Here is a 9,037-nt window from a genome sequence, read left to right on the forward strand (position 1 = left end):
TCGAAATGAGCTAGCCCTATTCCATGTCACAGGAAGCTGTTTGTCGAAATGAGTTATCCCTAGCCCATGTTACAAGAAGCTGTTTGTCGAAATGAGCTAGCCCTATCCCATTTCACAGGAAGCTGTTTGTCGAAATGAGCTAGCCCTATCCCATGTTACAAGAAGCTGTTTGTCGAAATGAGCTAGCCCTATCCGATGTTACAAGAAGCTGTTTGTCGAAATGAGCTAGCCCTATCCCATGTTACAAGAAGCTGGTTGTCGAAATGAGCTAGCCCTATCCCATGTCACAGGAAGCTGTTTGTCGAAATGGGCTAGCCCTATCCCATGTTACAGGAAGCTGTTTGTCGAAATGAGCTAGCTCTATCCCATGTTACAAGAAGCTTTTGTCGAAATGAGTTATCCCTAGCCCATGTTACAAGAAGCTGTTTGTCGAAATGAGCTAGCCCTATCCCATTTCACAGGAAGCTGTTTGTCGAAATGAGCTAGCTCTATCCCATGTTACAAGAAGCTGTTTGTCGAAATGAGCTAGCCCTATCCCATGTTACAAGAAGCTGTTTGTCGAAATGAGCTAGCCCTATCCCATGTTACAAGAAGCTGGTTGTCGAAATGAGCTAGCCCTATCCCATGGCAAAGGAAGCTGTTTGTCGAAATGGGCTAGCCCTATCCCATGTTACAGGAAGCTGGTTGTCGAAATTAGTTAGCCCTATCCCATGTCACAGGAAGCTGTTTGTCGAAATGAGCTAGCCCTATGAGCTAGCCCTATCCCATGTTACAGGAAGTTGTTTGTCGGAATGAGCTGGCCCTATGAGCTAGCCCTATCCAATGTCACAGGAAGCTGTTTGTCGGAATGAGCTGGCCCTATGAGCTAGCCCTATCCCATGTCACAGGAAGCTGTTTGTCTAAATGAGCTGGCCCTATCCCATCTTACAGGAAGCTGGTTGTCGAAATGAGCTGGCCCTATCCCATGTTACAAGACGTTTGTCGAAATGAGCTGGCCCTATGAGCTAGCCCTATCCCATGTCACAGGAAGTTGTTTGTCGGAATGAGCTGGCCCTATGAGCTATCCCTATCCCATGTTCCAGGAAGCTGGTTGTCGAAATTAGTTAGCCCTATCCCATGTCACAGGAAGCTGTTTGTCGAAATGAGCTGGTCCTATGAGCTAGCCCTATCCAATGTCACAGGAAGTTGTTTGTCGGAATGAGCTGGCCCTATGAGCTAGCCCTACCCCATGTCACAGGAAGCTGTTTGTCGAAATGAGCTGGCCCTATCCCATGTTACAGGAAGCTGGTTGTCGAAATGAGCTGGCCCTATCCCATGTTACAAGAAGACGTTTGTCGAAATGAGCTGGCCCTATGAGCTAGCCCTATCCCATGTCACAGGAAGCTGTTTGTTGAAATGAGCTGGCCCTATCCCATGTTACAGGAAGCTGTTTGTCGAAATGAGCTAGCCCTATCCCATGTTACAGTACGCTGTTTGTCGAACTGATCTAGCCCTATCCCATGTTACAGGAAGCCGTTTGTCGAAATCATCTAGCCCTATCCCATGTTACAGAAAGCTGTGTGTCTAACGTCTCTGGCTCTACTATCTGTTACAGGATACAGTGAATGGAACTGCTTTAGCACTACTCGCTGTTACAGGACCAAGTGTGTCGAAATGATTTCGGCCTATCCGATGTTACGAGAAAAAGTGTCATGAACTGATCTAGCCCTATTACAGGAAGCTGTGTGTTTACTCTTTAAATTACCATTGAATATTCTCTCTTTATTCCGCCGAAATGAGCTAGCCCTATCCCATGTTACAAGAAGCTGGTTGTCGAAATGAGCTAGCCCTATCCCATGTCAAAGGAAGCTGTTTGTCGAAATGGGCTAGCCCTATCCCATGTTACAGGAAGCTGGTTGTCGAAATTAGTTAGCCCTATCCCATGTCACAGGAAGCTGTTTGTCGAAATGAGCTGGCCCTATGAGCTAGCCCTATCCCATGTTACAGGAAGTTGTTTGTCGGAATGAGCTGGCCCTATGAGCTAGCCCTATCCAATGTCACAGGAAGCTGTTTGTCGGAATGAGCTGGCCCTATGAGCTAGCCCTATCCCATGTCACAGGAAGCTGTTTGTCGAAATGAGCTGGCCCTATCCCATCTTACAGGAAGCTGGTTGTCGAAATGAGCTGGCCCTATCCCATGTTACAAGAAGACGTTTGTCGAAATGAGCTGGCCCTATGAGCTAGCCCTATCCCATGTCACAGGAAGTTGTTTGTCGGAATGAGCTGGCCCTATGAGCTATCCCTATCCCATGTTCCAGGAAGCTGGTTGTCGAAATTAGTTAGCCCTATCCCATGTCACAGGAAGCTGTTTGTCGAAATGAGCTGGCCCTATCCCATGTTACAGGAAGCTGGTTGTCGAAATGAGCTGGCCCTATCCCATGTTACAAGAAGACGTTTGTCGAAATGAGCTGGCCCTATGTCAGCTTGTGTGTTGTTGTACGTCATAGTCAAATCAGCAATACTGCAGCTACACCACAGCGGTTATGAAACCAATCACGCTGGGCTAGATATAATAGCGTATGCCCTAGGCCACAAGTAGGGCTGCACCTGCTCTGTCCGAGTCACTTCGGGGTGCCAGATATTTAATTGGTATTGATATGTAAATCGCCTCACAAACATCTCATATCACAATTGAACATTATACAAATTGACAAACACGACTATCCACAAAACACAGAAGGCAACTGATATTGTACTTTTTCCTTTTGACATGGGTCAGTAACTTCGGATGCAGTATCTAAAGAACTTGACATTCCTGTTGGCAAAGCATTGCATTACTACTTGTATGAAGTATTTGTATTTAATACTTGTACAAAGTACTAATACAAGGTAATTGTATGAATACCTGTATTTAGTATTTGTATCAAATACTTGAAAGAAGTACTTGACAGAAGTACTTGACAGAAGTAACTGTATGAAGTACTAGTACGAAGTAATAGTATGAGGTAATTGTATGAAGACCGTGAATGACGTACTTGTATGAATCACTTATATCGAGTATTCGTATGAAGTTCTTGTATGAAGCACTTGCATAAAGTACTTGTATAAAGTAATTTAATGACTTGATTATCTAATGTAATTGCATGAAATACTTACATAAAGTTCTTGTACGAAGTACTTGTATGAAATTCTTGTATGAAATAATTATATGAAGCAGTTGTATAAAGTAAGTGTATGAAGTAATTGTATGAAGTAATTATATGAAGCAGTTGTATAAAGAAATTGTATGAAGCAATTGTATGAAGTAATTTTATTAAGCAGTTGTATAAAGTAATTGTATTAAGCGAGTGTGTGAAGTAATTGTATGATACAGTTGTATAAAGTAAGCTTATGAAGCAGTTGTATAAAGTTATTGTATGAAGCAGTTGTATAAAGTTATTGTATGAAGCAGTTGTATCAAGTAACTGCATGAAGTAATTGTATGAAGTAATTATATGAAGCAGTTGTATGAATTACTTGTATAAAGTAATTGTATGAAGTATTTGTATGGAGTAATCATATGAGGCAGTTGTATAAAAGTACTTGTATGAAGTAATTGCATAAAGCTGAAGTAGGAAATAATCGTATGAAGCACTTGTATGAAGTACTTGTATCAAGTATTGTATGAAGAACGTGTATGAAGTAATTGTATGAAGTAATTTATAAAGTATGTGTATGAAATACATTAAATAATAAAGTATTTGTATAAAGATATTGCATGAAGTACTTGTATGAAGTACTTGTATGAAGTAATTGTATGAAGTACTTGTATGGAGTACCTGTACGAAGTAATTGTATGAAGTAATTGTATGAAGTACTTGTATGAAGAATTTGTATGAAGTACTTGTATGAAGTACTTGTATGAAGTACTTGTATGAAGAATTTGTATGAAGTACTTGTATGAAGTACTTGTATGAAGTACTTGTATGAAGTAATTGTATGACGGAGTTATATGAAGTACTTGTATGAAGTAGTTGTATGAAGGAGTTTTATAATTAAGTACTTGTATGAAGTATTGGTATCAAGGTTTCTCTTCCGTCTCTTTAAGCATGTCGTGATCTCAATTCTACTTTGTATAATGACTCATTGTGAGTGTACGATATTGTACTTATATTGTAACCTTCTAAGAGGAATCTGTTACGTACACTGCCAGGCAACACTAACATTGATGTACTCATCTCCGTGACGCTATAGTATATACTCACTTCAGATGACTGAGCAACTTGTTGTAGTCTTCATCTGAGATCTGCCCTCCGTCACGCCTTTGTTTCAGCAACCTCAGCCGATCTGTTGAAGGAGAACGCTCGTTACATGGTAGTGTTTGGGTGTTTGGGACGAATTGATTTCAACCCATATATATAATCTGCCACCGTACAAATGCTTCAAAAGCCGGTTACTTCCTTTTTAGAACTTATTCTTTCGAGGACAATAGAACATATATCAATGTGTTGTGGGTATGAGGGAGTAAGTGAGTGATTGAGTGAGTGAGTGAGCACTTGACAGGCAAGAATGGATTCTTAAAGCAATGAGCCATCATGTCTTCTTCATACGACGATACACAATCAAGGATGTCAGTCCTCTGTATCGTATATACCTCCTTTTAAAGTGAACTGTTTTCGAAATACCTCGTTGAGTACTGGGGACGTGTGAAAACTCGGGATTCTATTCTGTAGGTGAGGTGAGGTGAAATGGGGTTTAACGTCGCGTCCAAGATTATTGCACTTATATAGCGACGTGCATGTACGTGTGTGTGTTTGTGTGGCTGCTTGTACTAGTCCGGACTGATGCCGATTTATAGTGCTAGCTCACTGAGATACCATGCCGCAGTTTAACATGAATATCCCACACAGACACAGTATACTGACTCCGAGCCGACCAGTCCTTGTTTTAGCCCCTTAATGCCGAGCGCCAGACAGGGTAACAACAAGTACCATCTTTTAACGTCTTTTGGTATGACGCGGCCGGGGATCGAACCCCGGACCTTCCGCTCTCCGGGCGGACGCTCTACCACTAGACCACGGAGGCGGTCTCTATTCTGTAACATCCAAGGAAGTAACTGTGGAGGTCTTGTCAATCGATAATACATACAGAATATATTGACATTATCCAATGCAGTTATGTAACGTCTACATATTAAATACTAGCTACCTTCCATTGTGGCCTCACGCTTGAGCCTCTGATTCTCAAAATGCTGAAATGTAAAAACAAACCAGGTCATAATATTGTCTCCATCAATATGTCGTGCAGTACATGGGACGTATACAAATCACATCGGCAATATTTCATATAAAACAGAGAACAAGACCGCTGAAGATCACATATAATTCGTCAATATTTGTCAGCAAGTAAATTTGTAAATTTTAGTTAAGTCGGTAAGTTGGTTTGGTAACCATGCGTTGAACAGAATTCAGTTATTTATAAAGCACCTGCCATTATTTCCTATAGTAATGTTGATATGTCAGAGGAGGAGCCGTGCTATCTTCTGACAAACACCTACTAACTCTCCCCAGGAGGAAACTGAGTTTTTTGGCAGGATATCTTTCAGCTTTAGCGCAGCATTTCTCTGGAATGAACTCCCACAAGAAATAAAAGTGACACCATCTTAGGACTATTTGAAGAAATTGAGTACATACCTGTTCCGACAGGTGAGGCGTGAATGCTTATATATTTTCTCCTATTACTATGTAAATATTGCAAATGACGTAATTGTCATTCCTATTATGTCGAGCTGTGAGCATACATTTGATGTATGGAATTTATCTTGTATCTCAGAGTAACCGCGTGACGGCCACCACTTTCAAGTGAGACCTGCTGCTTTACAATTAAATTGTAGGAAACAGCCTATTAATATGCATGTAATGTTGATTTTGGACTACTTAAAAGGAATTTTGATGAAAATTGCATGAATGTTATTCTAACCTGATTATGATAGTAACCCACTGTTTTCCAACTGTAGCACTGGGGTGGCTGATGTAGTTGGATAAAACACTTCTCCTCGGGCAGCAACAGCCTTTCTCTACATCTCTTGTTTACATTTTCAACCAAAATCTCGAGGACGCCTTTATCCTTTACATCGTGTCATCATGATGAGGAAGATTTTTAAGCAAATCATGAACACAACAAATAGCTTTCTCTTTAGCCAATCCTATTACTGAAGTGTGTGAGTAAGTTGGTTGGGTTTAACCCCGGTTTGAACACTAGTCCAGTTGTATCACGGGGTGTCAGCTTCATGTGAGAGGAAAGCCCAAAGTGATGCAGGTCTCAGAGGTTTACCACGAGCACGGGGTTGGTGCTGACAGACCTAGAACCATTACAATAGCCATTCCAAGAATCAAACCAACATTCTGTTAAAACTGTTGTGCATGATAATTATATTTTACCATGCGTGACCTTATTCAAACGTCCTGTGGTATTTATTTGTTTGCGCCTTAACGTGCACTCGTAAATGGTGACCAACGCGTTATTCTGGGACAAGCTGAATAGCGACTGGTGCCCCTCTCGTGACGATTTTTGCGACTGGGTTCCGTCTAACCCCAAACGGGCACAGCTAATGATTCACGTATATTTCTCCTATATATCATATATATTCAAGATGCTATTGGAAACACATCGGGACTTCAAATTATTATTGTTCACTTACAACATTCATCGATAGGGAGACGAGTTTTCTTGCAGGTTACGGAACGGGGCGAGCTGTGACGAATGTGCATCTACAAGCTGCACGTGAATAATCGAGTATGGGTCAGACAAACCATTGCGCAACGGCGATTAGGTTATTGGGGACCTATTACAACCCGGACCTGTAGTAACTATTCACATTGTAACGTATTCATATCGAGACATCAGGCTGCACAATTACTGCTACAATCCTACAAAAATTCCGATTCACTGACCAAGTCGGACTCAACTTACGGTCCACTGTACATTGTGTTCCTAAAGAATATAATACACGAGTGTAGACTTTCCCTGCTTACAGTGATTCACACACGACTCAAACAAGTGAGGACGGAAGAGTATGACAAAACCCTGTCCATATATCTCTGTCAAAAACAGTCTATTTTACGATTCCAACGACATCACAAGGATGTTATGTATCACTATCAAATAGTGAAGATACCAGGTGTTGGCGAAAAGGTACGCTGATCCTGCCCCACCGATGGTACCCGCCAAACACATGCAAGGGCAAGTCAATTGTTTACCTGGAAAACCATGGGAAGTCATCCCTTCTGTCACACATGCTTGCGGATAGTTGTTTGTCACTTTGGATATTTATGCACAGATCTAAACGTCAAACAGATTAGGCGATTGTTTTTTGTTTGTTTGTTTGTTGTTTAACGCCGCACTCAGTAATATTCCAGCTATATGACGGCGGTCTGTAAATAATCGAGTCTGGACGAGACCATCCAGTGATTGAAATCATGAGCATCGATCCACGCAATTGAGATACGATGACGACAAGCATAGTCGCATTTTACAGCAAGCATGAGTTGCTGAAAACCTATTCTACCCCGCATCTTGAGACAAACAATGCTGACATTACATTCCATGGGTCATTTTTTATTCAAAGTCATATGAAAATATAACTTTGTCTTTGTGTTGTTCAGCATCCAACTCAGCAATATTCAGCTATACGACAGCGGTTTGTAAATAGTCTAGTCTGGACCAGAAAATCCAGTGATTGATATTGTTTTCACGTGGTTGGGGTACAATAACATTCAATCATCCAGCCTGACCACCCGATCAATTTGGTCGCCTCTTTCGACCAGCACAGGTGAAAACATTTCAACACACCAAAGACAAAAACATTGTATGATTCCACATCGTTTGTTTCTTTCTAAATCCTGCCTGCTTACCTCTCCCTTTTCAGCTGCTTTTTGAAACTTTTCAGCTCTGGCAAGCATGAACATAGACACCAATATGCCGACACACAGACAGACACGAAGGCTGGCCATTTTGTCTGTTGGTAGATATTGGGGGTAAACCGTGGAGGTAAACAATGTAGGTAAACAAGTGAAGTAGGCAATGGGATAAACAATGGAGTAAACAACTGAGGTCAACAATAAATTAAAGTAAACAATGGATCTAAGCAATGGAGTTACAATATCAAAATGACCCTTTCCAGTATAAAAAATAACAATATGTATTAAAAACGTCAGGCTCCATGTGTATTTCTTAGGGCATTTGTATATACATCATACATACAATCTGTAAACATTTAACATACTTTCAAGAACGCATTCATGACATTGATGACATCGGGTATGTTAAGTGTAGAAAAGCCTTTTTCAGCCTAATTGCATACCGCCATCAAATCAATCGTCAAAGAAAGGAGATTTGATAGATGTGATTCTGTAAAAAGAGTTTAAAATAAGAACACGGCAAACTGAATAAACAATAAAACAATATTTTGTTTCAAAATCTTAATAGTTGTAAAGAACCGTGTATTTTTCTGTTCAGATCACATTCCTACTGTAGATTACTCGAACGGTTACACATCTATTGGACACAAGAGTGAGTTAGTATGGTTTTACGCGCTTTTAGCAATATTCAAGCAATATCACGGCAGGTGACACCAGAAATTGGCTTCACACATTGTACCCATGTTGGGAACCAAACCCGGGTCTTCGGCGTGACGAGCGAACGCTTTAACCACCAGGCTACCCGACCGCCCCAGGACACAAGAACTAACAGGCAGTCAGGTACTGACTGAGAAGAAGACGGAGTTGAGTAAAGATGCGTGACACGAGATGCTTTATATTCATCACATGACAACACCTTGCAGCTTCATCAAACGATTTCTGAATCAATATCTAATCAAAAGTCCGTGCACGATCGATTTATGCAATCAAGTCAAATTTAAGACAATGTGAATATGTATGAATCTATTGAAACATCTGCTACAAATGACAAATTGAAGTAGTTGGTTGGTTGGTTGTTGTTTAACGCCGCACTCAGCAATATTCCAGCTATATGACGGCGGTCTGTAAATAATCGAATCTGGACCAGACAATCCAGTGATT

General features: G+C 40.9%; 1 long non-coding RNA gene across 1 annotated transcript; it reads right to left on the reverse strand.

Moving 5' to 3' along the window:
* Nucleotides 1-4,245: 4,245 nt before the first annotated feature.
* Nucleotides 4,246-9,037, reverse strand: LOC125381485. Its single transcript, XR_007221798.1, has 3 exons — nucleotides 7,871-9,037; nucleotides 5,166-5,208; nucleotides 4,246-4,304 (listed from the first exon to the last, which is right to left on the reverse strand). It is a non-coding gene; the product is annotated as an uncharacterized LOC125381485 (long non-coding RNA).

This window comes from Haliotis rufescens, unplaced genomic scaffold, assembly GCF_023055435.1.
Source record: "Haliotis rufescens isolate VD_foot unplaced genomic scaffold, xgHalRufe1.0.p SCAF_18, whole genome shotgun sequence".
NCBI classification, from domain to species: Eukaryota; Metazoa; Mollusca; class Gastropoda; order Lepetellida; family Haliotidae; genus Haliotis; species Haliotis rufescens.